Consider the following 12,179-nt stretch of genomic DNA (forward strand, 5'->3'; position numbering starts at 1 on the left):
TCCATAAACGTTTACTGTGTACATAGGCATCTCAAAACAATATAGTTTTTGCATTCTGGGGAGTAACAATTTTCTTGAGATATACTTCATATACACTATTTAAAGTGTACAGTTCAATGGCTTTGAGCATAACCACAGAGTTGTGTGACCATCGCCACAGTCAAATTTAGAACATGGTCATCACCTCAAAAAGAAATTGTATAAGAGTGTTCATAGCAGCATTATTTGTAATAACCAAGAAGAGGAAACAACTCAATGTCCATCAACTGACGACTGGAGAAACTGGAATGTGGTATATCCATAAAATGAAGTATTATTTGGCCAGAAAAAGGAATGAAGTGCTGATCCATGCTACGACGTGGATACACCTTGAAAACATTATGCTAAGTAGAAGAAGCCAGGCACAAAGGGCCACATATTGTATCAGTCCCATTTATAGGAAATGTCCAGCATGGGCAAAGCCACAGAGATAGAGAGTGGATTAGTGGTTGCCAGGGGACAGAGAGTGATTAGTGATTACCAGGAGATGGGAGGAAGGCAGAATTGGGAGAGGCTGTTAATGGGTATAGGGTTTCTTTTTGGGGTGATGAAAATGTGCTGGAATTAGTGGTGATGGTTGCACAAAATTGAGAATATACTAAAACCTGCTCAACTGTCCACTTTAAAGTGGGTAACATGGTTTCCAGTTATGTGAACTTTATCTGCTTGACTTGTACACACATCCTTGCGATCTCTGCCTCCGTCTTCACATGGTGTTCTCCCCTGTGTGTGTCTGAGTCCTCGCCTCTCCTTGTAAGGACACCAGTCATTGGATTTAGGGCCCACCCTAATCCACTTCACCTCATTTTGATCCCTTGATTTCAACTTAACTGATTTTATCTGTAAAGACCTTATTTCCAAATAAGGTCAACTTCTGAGGCTCCAGGTGAGCGTGAATTGGGGGGGGGGGCACTGTTCAGTCCATTTCAAGATCCTTTACCCATGGCTTAATTGGATTATTTGTCTTTTTATTATTGAGTTTTTAATATTCACATGTTTTAAAACTTTATATAAATACTGTCCTCCCAGGTATAGTGTTCAGCAACTTTCCCCCCTCAACATTATGCTTGTGAGATTCACCCAGGTCAATAGGTGTAGTTCTCTCTTTTTAAAAAATATTTTATTTATTTATTTGAGAGAGACAGAGATTGCCAGAGAGAGCACGAGTGGGAAGGAGGGGGAGAAGCAGACTCCCCAGTGCACAGGGAGCCCGATGTGGGGCTCGATCCCAGGGCCCTGGAATCATGACCTGAGCCAAAGGCAGATGCTTAATGGACTGAGCCACCCAAGTGCCCCCAATAGGTGTAATTCTAAAAAAACAAAAACAGGGACGCCTGGGTGGCTCAGATGGTTAAGCATCTGCCTTTGGCTCAGGTCATGATTCCAGGGCCCTGGGATCGAGCCCCACATCGGGCTCTGCGCTCAGCAGGGAGCCTGCTTCTCCCTCTCCCTCTGCTTGCCTGTCTGCCTACTTGTGATCTCTCTCTCTCTCTCTCTGTCAAATAAATAAATAAAATCTTAAAAAAAAAAAAAAACCCAAAACCCGTAACTCCAGTCTGTTTGGTTTTGTTGCTTTTTCATTCTTCAACCCACTGCATCTGGTGTCTGCCCTCAGGACTCACTGAAACTGTTCTTGTCAAGGTCACTGACTCCCATGTTACCACACTTACCTAACTGTTCTTTCGCTGGCATTTGATATTTTTGACCAATCTTCCTTCCTGAGCACTTATCACCACTTCCAGGACACCATGCTCTCGGGGATTTCCCTCCGTCCTGTTTATCTCTGTCTCCCTTGTAAGCCTTCTCCCTCAGCTTGGTCCTTGCATGTGGGGTGCCTTGGCTCTTCTCTTCTCACTCTATACCTGGGCTTAGAGTTCATCCATTTCATTCTGTTTAGGGAACTATCGCTGCCTAACCAACTATTCTAAATTTAGTGGCTTATAACTTCTCATGATCCTCCAGGTTGATGGGGGCTCGGCTGGACAGTTCTGCTGTCTTACTTGGGGTGTCTCATGTGGCTACAGTCAGAAGGTAACCGGAGCTGGAACGTCCAAGATGGCTGGTTCGCTTGTCTCACACTCTGGTGGCAATGACTGGAATGCTGGGATGGCTAGACCTCTCTTTCTCCATGTCAAAGCTTCTCTCTCCAGATGATCTCTGCAGCAGAGTAGCTGATTTCTCACATGAGAGATTAGGGGTCCCAAAAGCAAGAGTAGAAGCTGCTGCATCTTCTTAAAGCTTAGTCCTGGACCTGGTACAGCATGACTTCTGCTGCATTAGAGGTTGTCACAGGTCAGCCCAGATTCAATGAATACAAGGAGTCCTGAACTGGTAGGGGCCATCTTTGGAGAGTAGCTACCACAGTTTAGGAGTCCTAAATTGCTAGGATTGCTCTTCTAAGTTCCAGACTCAAACATGTGCTGACCTACTGGACCTCTCCTCCCTCCCTCCTCACCAGCCTCCTCAGGCTCATTCACAGCCCTGGCCTCTCTAAGCTAAGTAGCTAGGTGTTAGTACCACATACACACAGTTTAGCCAGAAGCTTGGGAGTCATCTTTGGCTCCTCCCTGTCCTTGGCCCTCACATTCCACTTCTTAAATATCTCTAGAATTACTTCTCTCCATCTCTACTGCTCATACTTAATAATGATCACGGCTAAGATTCGTGGGTGCTTTCCAAGCGTGTACACACTTTGGGCACATTCCATCCAGTCTTCTCTCCATTTCATAGATGAGAAGCCTGAGGGTGATAGAGGTTGCATAACTTGCTCAAAGTCTCACCCTATTCAGTAGTGGGGAGAATTGAAACTTGAGCCTTTTGGCTCTGGAGACAGGCAGCCTTGCCTCCAAAGCTTTTGTGTCCAGCTGGTGCCCAGCAGCCACTCAGCACAGGCGACCATCATCTTTCACTTAGATGTCCGCAACAGGTGTTTCTGCCTCCATTCTGGCCCCATCTAATCTATCTTCCATCCTGCAGTCAGAAGGAGTTTTCTAGAAGGCAAAAGGGGTCATGGCACTTCTCTGCTTAAACCTTTCAATGATTTCCCTCTCACCCAGAAGATAAAATCTAACTCTTCACAACAGATAATAAAGTGCTTCATAAATTGGCTCCTGTCAACTTGACAGTGGGCCTTGGGGCAGTGGTTTTCCACAGGGGCATTTTGGAAATTTGTGGAGGCTTTTTTGTTGATCACGATAAGGATGTGCTATAGGCATTTGGTAAGCAGGGGTCAGGGATGTTAGAGTGCTGCAATGCAAGGGATGGATCCACACAACCAAGAATTATCCTGGGTTCCACGTGGCTTTCAATGTCCAATTGGACATTCCATGTGAAAAATCCATGTCTTAAAAAAACCTATCTAATGGGGCGCCTGGGTGGCTCAGTCATTAAGCGTCTGCCTTTGGCTCAGGTCATGATCCCGGGGTCCTGGGATCGAGCCCCGCATCGGGCTCCCTGTTCTGCAGGAAGCCTGCTTCTCCCTCTCGCACTCCTCCTGCTTATGTTCCTGCTCTCGCTGTGTCTCTCTCTGTCAAATAAATAAAATCTTATTTTAAAAAACCTATCTAAGCCTATAATCTATTTCTCCATTAACCTTATACCCAAGGGAGGAGGGGACAGGCTTATTTCTGGTTCACCCTTACCAGAAATAGAGCCTTGTATTTCTTTGGGGGTCCCATCTTTATGAAGGAGAATCTTTTGTTAAAATTCCCCTGTTGAGGAGGTTCTGAGGTGTTTCCTTTTTCCATGAGACACTGACAAAAGCTCAGGTTCCCCTAGTCAGGCAAATGTCCTCAGAACAAAAACCTGCCTCAGTGTTCTACCCACCTCTTTCTAGAAACCCTGCCTTTGTTTACTTTGTTTTGCCAATATTCCTCACTTTTTCATCATTATTCTTTTGTTGTTTTTTGAGAGGTCTCCCAGGTACTTGGTCTGTCATATTATCAAAAAGGGAAAGTACAAGCATGGAATATTTTTGCACAAGCTTAATATAACCTCTCCTTTTTATGAATTCACTACTGTGTTGTTTTGTGTTGTTCAGAACTTTACCAAGAGTCTTTCACCATTTTGGGAAATCACATCACAAATGACAATGCAGGATCACTTGGTATGGGCATTAACAGCAGACTCTGGAGACAGGTCTGCTATTTTATAGGTATGTGACTTTGGGCAGGATGGTTAACCATACTGTGTCTCAGTTTCTTCATTTGTAGAATGGGGGTATTAATACCTACCTCAGAAAGTCATTGTGAAGATTAAATGAGTTATGACATGTGAAGTTATGCCAATGTTACACGGTAACATGATGTTAATTGTCAGATGTTATGATGACTTCTTTGACCTAATTTCTCATAAGTTTGCCTTTCTCATAAGTTCTAGCTCGAGCTCCAGCACATCAAAATGCTTTCAGTTTTTGGAATGTGCCATGATTCTTCTTGTTTTGCACATACCTTCCCTCTACTCTGGAATGCTTTTCTCTCTCTTCTGCCCCTACCCAATTCTTATTTTCCCATCAGGCCTCACTTAGATGTCACTTTCTTCATGAAGCCCACACCTAGTTCTCCAGGTGAGATGTCCCTGTATTCCACCCTAGTGGCTGCTTTTATCATAGAGTGATGTCACAGAGAATGGGGGAAGCTTACATTAGCTACAGTGGGCAGGGAATGCCTCTGAGGAGGGACATTTGAATGAAGACTTGAAAAATGAGGAAGGGGCAGAGTAGAGCCAGTACAAAGGCCTTGAGGAGTCACTTGGTGCACTGTAGTGATAGAAAGCAGAGCCACACAGTATATGGTGAGCAAGGAGGAGACATGAAGCTGAAGAACTGGGAGTTTGGTCTACCATCTCCCTGACCCAATCACCCCACCTTTAGACATGCAGAACTACATACCTGAAAATCTTTACCTTTGCACCCACTGATCCCTATGCCTGGAATGTGTTCCCTGCCTTCTCTGATCAGTAATAAAATTCTACTCATCCTTCAAGGCTCAGTTCAAAACCACTTACGAAACCTTCTCCCATTCTTCAGCAGGAGTTAATCACTGCTTGTCTGACCTCTCACAGCACATATGTCCCCATGGCCCTAATTACATGGTGACTTGTATCCCAGCTAGCTGTTTACATGTCAGTCTGCCCACCACACAGTGAATGCCCTGAGAAGGGAGGCTCTTAGTCACCTCTGTAACCATCTGATGGTGCCTAGCCCAGTGCCTAGCCCGCAGCAAGTTCTCAATGAACAGTGTGACACGGACTAGTGGGTGCTGCCCAGCACTATTCATGGCAGAAGGAAAACAAAAATTAAACAAGTTATGGTTTATCACGTATTCCCATTCGTTATTTGATTTGAGCCCTCCAACAACCCTATGAAACAGTCGAGACAGGCACTATTAGCCCCATTTTACAGATAGGGTAGCTGAAGCCCAAGGGCACACAGCTAGTGAGTAGTGAGAACTTAATCCCAATCCTGTCCCCTTACTTTGGATTCAACTCAAGGAAGGGTGAAAGAGAGACGCAAAGAGCATTTTGATGATATAAGGCAATGGGGTTAGCTATAGTGGAAAAGAGCTCTTGTGAGTGGACTAGGGAGAGATCCTCACTCAGCTGGGAAGGAGTCAATAGCACCCCCACCAGGGAGGTTACAGGATTCCTCTCCCGAACCCAGGCAGCTGGAGGAATCCGTAGCACCATCCTCCAGCCTTGGGAACTAGGGAACCCCCCGGCCCGCGAAAGAGACGGGTGTTAGGGTCAGGGGGCTAAGATGACATTAAGAATGACATGTTAGCAAGGGCCTGCCTCTCTGTTGCTATGACAACAGGAGCTTGACTACTGGGCCTTGCAAGGTTGACTGAGGCATGTCCTTCGTTGACTCGGGTAAGGACATTTACAGGGTGGGTGTGTGCGCGCGCGCGGTAAAATGAAGATGGAAAAGGTATATTCAAGACTCCAGCTCAATCATTCTCCGCCTCGGCAACACTTTAGCTACACCTGCGCAATTTTAAAAACCTCGATGCCTAGGCCATACCCCAGACCAATTAAATCAGAATCTCTAGGCTTCGCTATCTACTTAAGTCTTCGCGGACGACTCCAATCGCAGTCAAAGTCGCAAACCCTCCTTTTAGAAGGAAAGCGGAAGTCTCGCGACCTTCCCAAGATGGCGGTTACCCTACGGTTTCCGCCTTTACGTGCGCCGGCAGAGGGCGGGCTTTCCAGGAGCGCATGCGTATAGTTCTCTCCGCTCCCTGCTCCCTCCTCCTCTTTCCCCCGCCTCCATTTTGTTCGCGGACGCTGGGGACGGTGGGAGCAGATTCATTTCCGGGTTGGCAAAAGGGGCGGCGGCGGCGAGAGAGGGAGCTTGCCGGGGAGCGAGCAGGACGGGACGAAGCCAGAGCGGAGGTGGGGGAGAATTCGCTCCCGGGGCTGCTGCGGCCAGGTCGGAAAGAGGCAGAAGAGGCTGGGTACGTCGCTGAGATGATCTGCGGACCTGAGTGGGGGAGCCGGGGGAGGGGGGAATTGGGGCGGGGCTTGAAGAGAGAGGGGATATGGGGGGAGGGGCCTGAGGGAGAGAGGGGTCCTGGGGGCGGGGTCTGAGGGGGGCGGAATGGAACTGGGGGCTGTGTCTGAAGAGCTTGGAGTGGGGCGTGGGGAATCTAACTGGGGAGGAGTGGTCGGGAATTGGTGTAGGGCGAGCACTGACTGAAAATGGAAAAGAAGGTTATTGAGAGACAGGAAATAAGGGATCCTGAAGGGTTGGGTAAGGTGAGTAAGACGGTAACTCGGAGTGAGGGACAAGTAAGGGACGAGTAACCGTGCGCAAAAAGGGAAATAGGGAGGGAGGGACCTGTTGTGAACAGGTAATTAACAGGATGCTCTGAGTGAGGAGGCCACTGTTGACGTTTTGGGGATTGAGTTGAGTGAAAACCAATGGCTCAGAGGATGATTCGAGAAATTGCTTACACTTGAGGGAATCAGAATTGAGTTGCTCATGGGAGCAACCTAGAGTTGAGGGTTCAGATTGGAGTGGTGTGACGTGAGGGAAGATGGAAATCTTAAAGGTCTTAGACGTGGGCATTGTGTGGTGTTGAGTTACTGATAAAGAAAATTCTTGGACACCTGGGTGGCTCATTGGTTAAGCGACTGCCTTCGACTCAGGTCATAATCCTGGGGTCCCGGGATCGAGTCCCACATCGGGCTCCCTGCTCGGCAGGGAGTCTGCTTCTCCCTCTGACCCTCCCCCCTCTCATGCTCTCTCTCTCCCACTCTCTCTCTCTCAAATAAAAATCTTAAAAAAAAAAGAAAGAAAATTCTTAGAACACTCGGGTGAGGAGCTGGAAGAAGCTGGTGTGTACTGGAACTCATATTTTTAAAGGGATTTGAATAATCTGTTACTGCTTTGGACTGCCCCCCCCCGCCCCCCCCGGATCCACCTCCTTTTTCATGGTGTTATTTTTGCCTTACTGTTTTCTCGATGACTTACTGAATGTTTTCACTGACTTTTTTCTCCTCTTACAAACCAAAAGAGAACCTCAGGGAATAAGGACTGTTCTAGCATACCTCTGGATTTACTAAGTAACTTTGAGGCAAGTCATTAAAGTGTCTTTTTTTTTTTTTTCTCCCTTTGAAAGACAGGTTTGGTTCCTCTGCCATTGTGTTAACTAAAGGGGATCTTTAAAGTGGTTGCAAAGAAGCGATCTCTGAGAACATGATTGAGGTATTGATATTTAGAAGACGTGTGTTTCTCAGTTTCCTCTCAGCCTTGCTGCATATATCCTGCCAGGGAATAGTTGATTTTGATTTGATACATGTCCAGTTTTTTAACTTTTCTCAAAGCCAACTTTTAGTAGCCCCAAATTTCATATTATTGTGTTACATTGTATTGACTACCATCCAGATGGAGATAGGGAAGTCAGAGCTGGGGCTGAATGAAATTGATTGATGAAGAATGTGAGAGAATGCACTTTTTTTTTTTTAAATTTATTTTTATTTTTTATTTTATTTACTTGACAGAGAGAGACACAGCGAGAGAGGGAACACAAGCAGGGGGAGTGGGAGAGGGAGAAGCAGGCCTCCCGCCGAGCAGGGAGCCCGATGCGGGGCTCAATCCCAGGACCCCGGGATCATGACCTGAGCCGAAGGCAGACGCTTAACGACTGAGCCACCCAGGCGCCCCGAGAGAATGCACTTTTATTTTACTTTTGATGAACACTGACTTTCCTCATGAACTCTGAGAATTCACTGAAATATAGTATTCTAGATAGTTGAGTCTTTTGCTTTGGCCCAGGCACATTGGCCTCATTGCCAGGTGGTGGGGAAGCAGTGTGCTTGTGGACAGTTTTAGCTGCTTTATTGTTAATATATTGAAATCTTGACTATTCCAACTTTCTCTTTGGGCATAATATTCGAAACACTTTTCCCATAGGTGAACTTACTTAATTTAGCTTAGAAGAAGTGTTCCTGAAAGTTTTGGCATTTCTGAGGTCTGACGTGGATTTGCTTAGGAGGGGGCAGTTTCCAATTCTGCCTCATACTTGATAGCAGAGTAGTGTTTACTTCAGTTGGTGCTGATTAGTTATGTGATGTCAGCACAAAGGTGAAACGCAGGGGAAGGTGGAAGGTGGTGAGAACAGTGGAATTTTCAGGTTTTATTAATGGCTTTTAAGAAGGGAAGAGTGAAGTCCTGTTCCTGTGGAGAAATTTGTCAGATGTTCTTTTTTGACCTCTTTGGGAGCGTAACGTAGTGTACTTGAGTCTGTTTTTCTGTTGCTCTGAAGTGATTCTGAAAATCATGGGCCGCTGGTTCAGGCTGTTTCAACAAACCCTAGTCTTGCTCCTAGCCCTAGTAAGAGCAGGAGGAGCTTCAGGCTATAAAGTATATACCATACACCTATTTGGGCGTAAAAACCTGCTTAATATTTTGCTGTTATTTCAACCACAGGATCTCTTTTTGGTTTTTCAGAGGGTTTGGAAATAGGTCTGGGCAGGCTTTTGGTATAGCCTGCTGTAACATACAATTTTCCATTTTTCCTCTGCTGTCACGTTTTTCCAATGCTTTATTTGAGCCAGTCCTAGGTGGAAAATGGCAAATTACACATTTTCCCCTCCCTTTTAGTCTCTGGTGGACCTGTTGTCTGTGTCACAGTTTGATATCCCCAAAGTGAAAGGATTCTTTACTGCTTCAGATGGGGAGGGTGACAGAAGCTGAGCCGGGTTTTCTGGGCCAGAGAATGGATTCTGTCAGAGCAAAGAATAGTTGCAGAGACACAAACTGGGACCTTAAGCTGTGACTAACATTTTGGCAACATGCTTCCCTTTGCCAAATAACTTCTTTTCTTCTCGAGTGTGATTGTTGATCTCCTTCTCAAAGTAGTCTCTTGTTGTTACTGTTCCCCACACAACTCCCGAGCAGAAGTTGGCAGAGTTCCGGTTGACGGACTGTCTCTTGAGGGATATGCCCCGGATTAGAGTAAATGGGGTGTTCCATGTCAAAATGAGGTTCATTGGCCGATCCTGAGAGCTGCTCTGCAAGGAAATAGAGGCAGTACTCTTTTCTGAATGTTCTTGCACTCCTTTATGCTTTTTCTAAATTCAAACCTGTTTCTTATTCATCTGCTGATTAAATGCAGAATCATTGCCTCTGCCTAGCTTTCAAAGTCCAGGGCATTGAGGGAAAGAGAGAGAAAGAATTTCCCACATTTTTTTGTTCCACTCTCACTCCCAAGCCTTTTAGCCTAGGGAGCCACAGGCTAAACTCACGAGCACTTCTTGGTATTATTATAGAGGGGTATTTTGTTTTATTTTTTATTTTTAGAGTGCACGAGTGGGGAGGGGCAGAGGGAGAGAGAATCTTAAACAGGCTCCACACTGAGCGCCGAGCCCGATGGCGGGGGGGGGGGGGGGGGGGGGGCTCGATCTCACAACCTTGAGATCATGACCTGAGCCAAAATCAAGAGTCGAACACTTAACTGGCTGAGCCGTCCAGGTGCCCTGTAGAGAGTGGTATTTTAAAATGCTGAATAGAACTTACGGAGAGGGGTGCCTGGGTGGCTCAGTCAGTTGAGTGTCCAACTCTTGATCTCAGGGTTGTGAGTTTGAGCCTTGCGTTGGGGTCTGCACTGGGCGTGGAGCCTACTTTAAAAAAAAATGGAGAAAACAATGCTAGTAGGGAAAACAGGTGATTAATTTGCTAGTGTCTGTGTCAGTCTTAGATCTCTTAAGATTTTGGCTTAACATGCAGAAAGAGCATTTGGAGGCAAGTAAGTTATCAAATTTGAGAGCCAGGAATTGGCTTCTAACTTGCCATATAACATGGCAAAGTTATAAGAATTTAGAATGGCTATACTAAGTACTTGGTTCTACTTAGTAAATGTCCTTTTGTTTTTTAGGGGATGATTAGTTGAAGATAACTTTATCTCCAGTAGGTCTTGGGATGGATTATGAAGATCATTTCTTGCAGTCAGTGGCAGTGGCCCTTGTAACATTGGAGATAACCCCAAAACAGATCGTCTGTCTGGTGGCCCTGGATACAGCTTCTTCCTGCCATCGTTAGCCCACAGTATTCTGTTCCCCAGATGCAGGTTTGGGAAACTTAACAGGTTCAGATTCAGAGGTTTTGACTCTGATCCAGGGCTTTGATTGTGGTAACAAACAGGATTATTTGGAGTTGTGTTTAATCTTGTCTCAGATATTTCTTTACTGAAGAATGTCTTGAAGTTTGGCAAATCTGTATAGCTAAGGAATGCATATTGATTTCCGTGTCACCTTTCTTATAATTGGTTTTCAAAAAAATTTTTAGTTTTTTGAACTTTGTGGATTCAGATTAAGCTCCATTTAGATTTTGAGGCTCTTTGGTGAAAATAATTTGTTTTTAGTCAGTATTTATATTCAGTACAAATTCGTTGACCTACTTTCTAAGCATATAAAAATGCTGAATTCAGTAATCCCTTTTTTCTCCCAATAATCCCTTCTTTTTTTTTTTTTTTAAGATTTTACTTATTTATTTGACAGAGAGAGACACAGTGAGAGAAGGAACACAAGCAGGGGGAGTGGGAGAGGAAGTAGCCTTCCCACTGAGCAGGGAGCCCAATGCAGGGCTGGAGCCGGATGCAGGGCTCCATCCCAGGACCCTGGGATCATGACCCGAGCCGAAGGCAGACGCTTAACGGCTGAGCCCCCCCAGGTGCCCCTCCCAATAATCCTTTCTGACTATGAAAACATTCTCCATATGTCCAAATTGGGACAGTTAGTTGCAAAAAAAGGTGGGAATTTTCTTCTAAAGTGGTATAATCTAGTATGGGACAGGCTATCTGAGATTTGTGGATAAGTGAGTTTTCCTTCCGTCCACTTCTGCCTCCCAGTGCTCAGCTAACAGTCAGGATCACAAAGTCGTTTAACCTCCATCACTGTCTTAGAAATAAGGATAGGACTGTCTTTAGCAAATTTTATTTATTTATTTATTGTTTAAGAAGCTTAATTTTATTTTTAGTAATCTCTACACCCAACGTGGGCTCGAACTCACAACCCTGAGATCAAGAGTTTTACACCCTTCCAACTGAGCAGCCAGGTGCCCCTGGCAAATTTTATTTTTTAAGTAGATAATACATTCACATGGTTCAAAATTTGAAAATTAAAGAAGAATGTACACTGAATAGTCTGTCTTTTCTGCTTGTGTATTCATCAGTCCAGTTTAGCTTCCCAGGGACAGCTGATGTGTTCAGTTTCTTAAGATCCTTTCCAGAGATGACATACATATATAAAGCGTGTGTGTGTGTATCTTGCTTTTTCTTATAAACAAATGTAGCACGCTGTTAGTACTGTCTGCATTTTTTTTTTTTTTTAAGATTTTATTTATTTGACAGAGAGACACACAGAAAGAGCAGGAACACAAGCAGGGGGAGCGGGAGAGGGAGAGGCAGGCTTCCCGCCGAGCAGGGAGCCCGATGTGGGGCTCGATCCTAGGACCCCGGGATCATGACCTGAGCCGAAGGCAGACGCTGAACGACTGAGCCACCCAGGCGCCCCAGTACTATCTGCATTTTTAAAAAACTTACTTTGGCAGTCATTCCATATAAGCAGTAAGGAGATTTTGGCACCTGCCCTATACTGGTAGACATTTTAAATATTTTCAGTCTTACGCTATTACCAATTAT

General features: G+C 45.3%; 1 protein-coding gene across 2 annotated transcripts in view; it reads left to right on the forward strand.

Moving 5' to 3' along the window:
• Nucleotides 1-6,311: 6,311 nt before the first annotated feature.
• Nucleotides 6,312-12,179, forward strand: part of WIPF2 (WAS/WASL interacting protein family member 2) — a 51,110-nt gene continuing 45,242 nt past the window's right edge. For both annotated transcript variants that reach the window (XM_045888959.3, XM_045888960.3), the window contains exon 1: nucleotides 6,312-6,491. The gene's annotated coding sequence lies outside the window, so the exon portion shown is untranslated. The remainder of the gene's footprint in view (nucleotides 6,492-12,179) is intronic.

Source organism: Mirounga angustirostris, unplaced genomic scaffold (genome assembly GCF_029215605.1).
Source record: "Mirounga angustirostris isolate CCGP_5_RB_7025 unplaced genomic scaffold, mMirAng1.0.hap1 SCAF_17, whole genome shotgun sequence".
Taxonomy (NCBI): Eukaryota; Metazoa; Chordata; class Mammalia; order Carnivora; family Phocidae; genus Mirounga; species Mirounga angustirostris.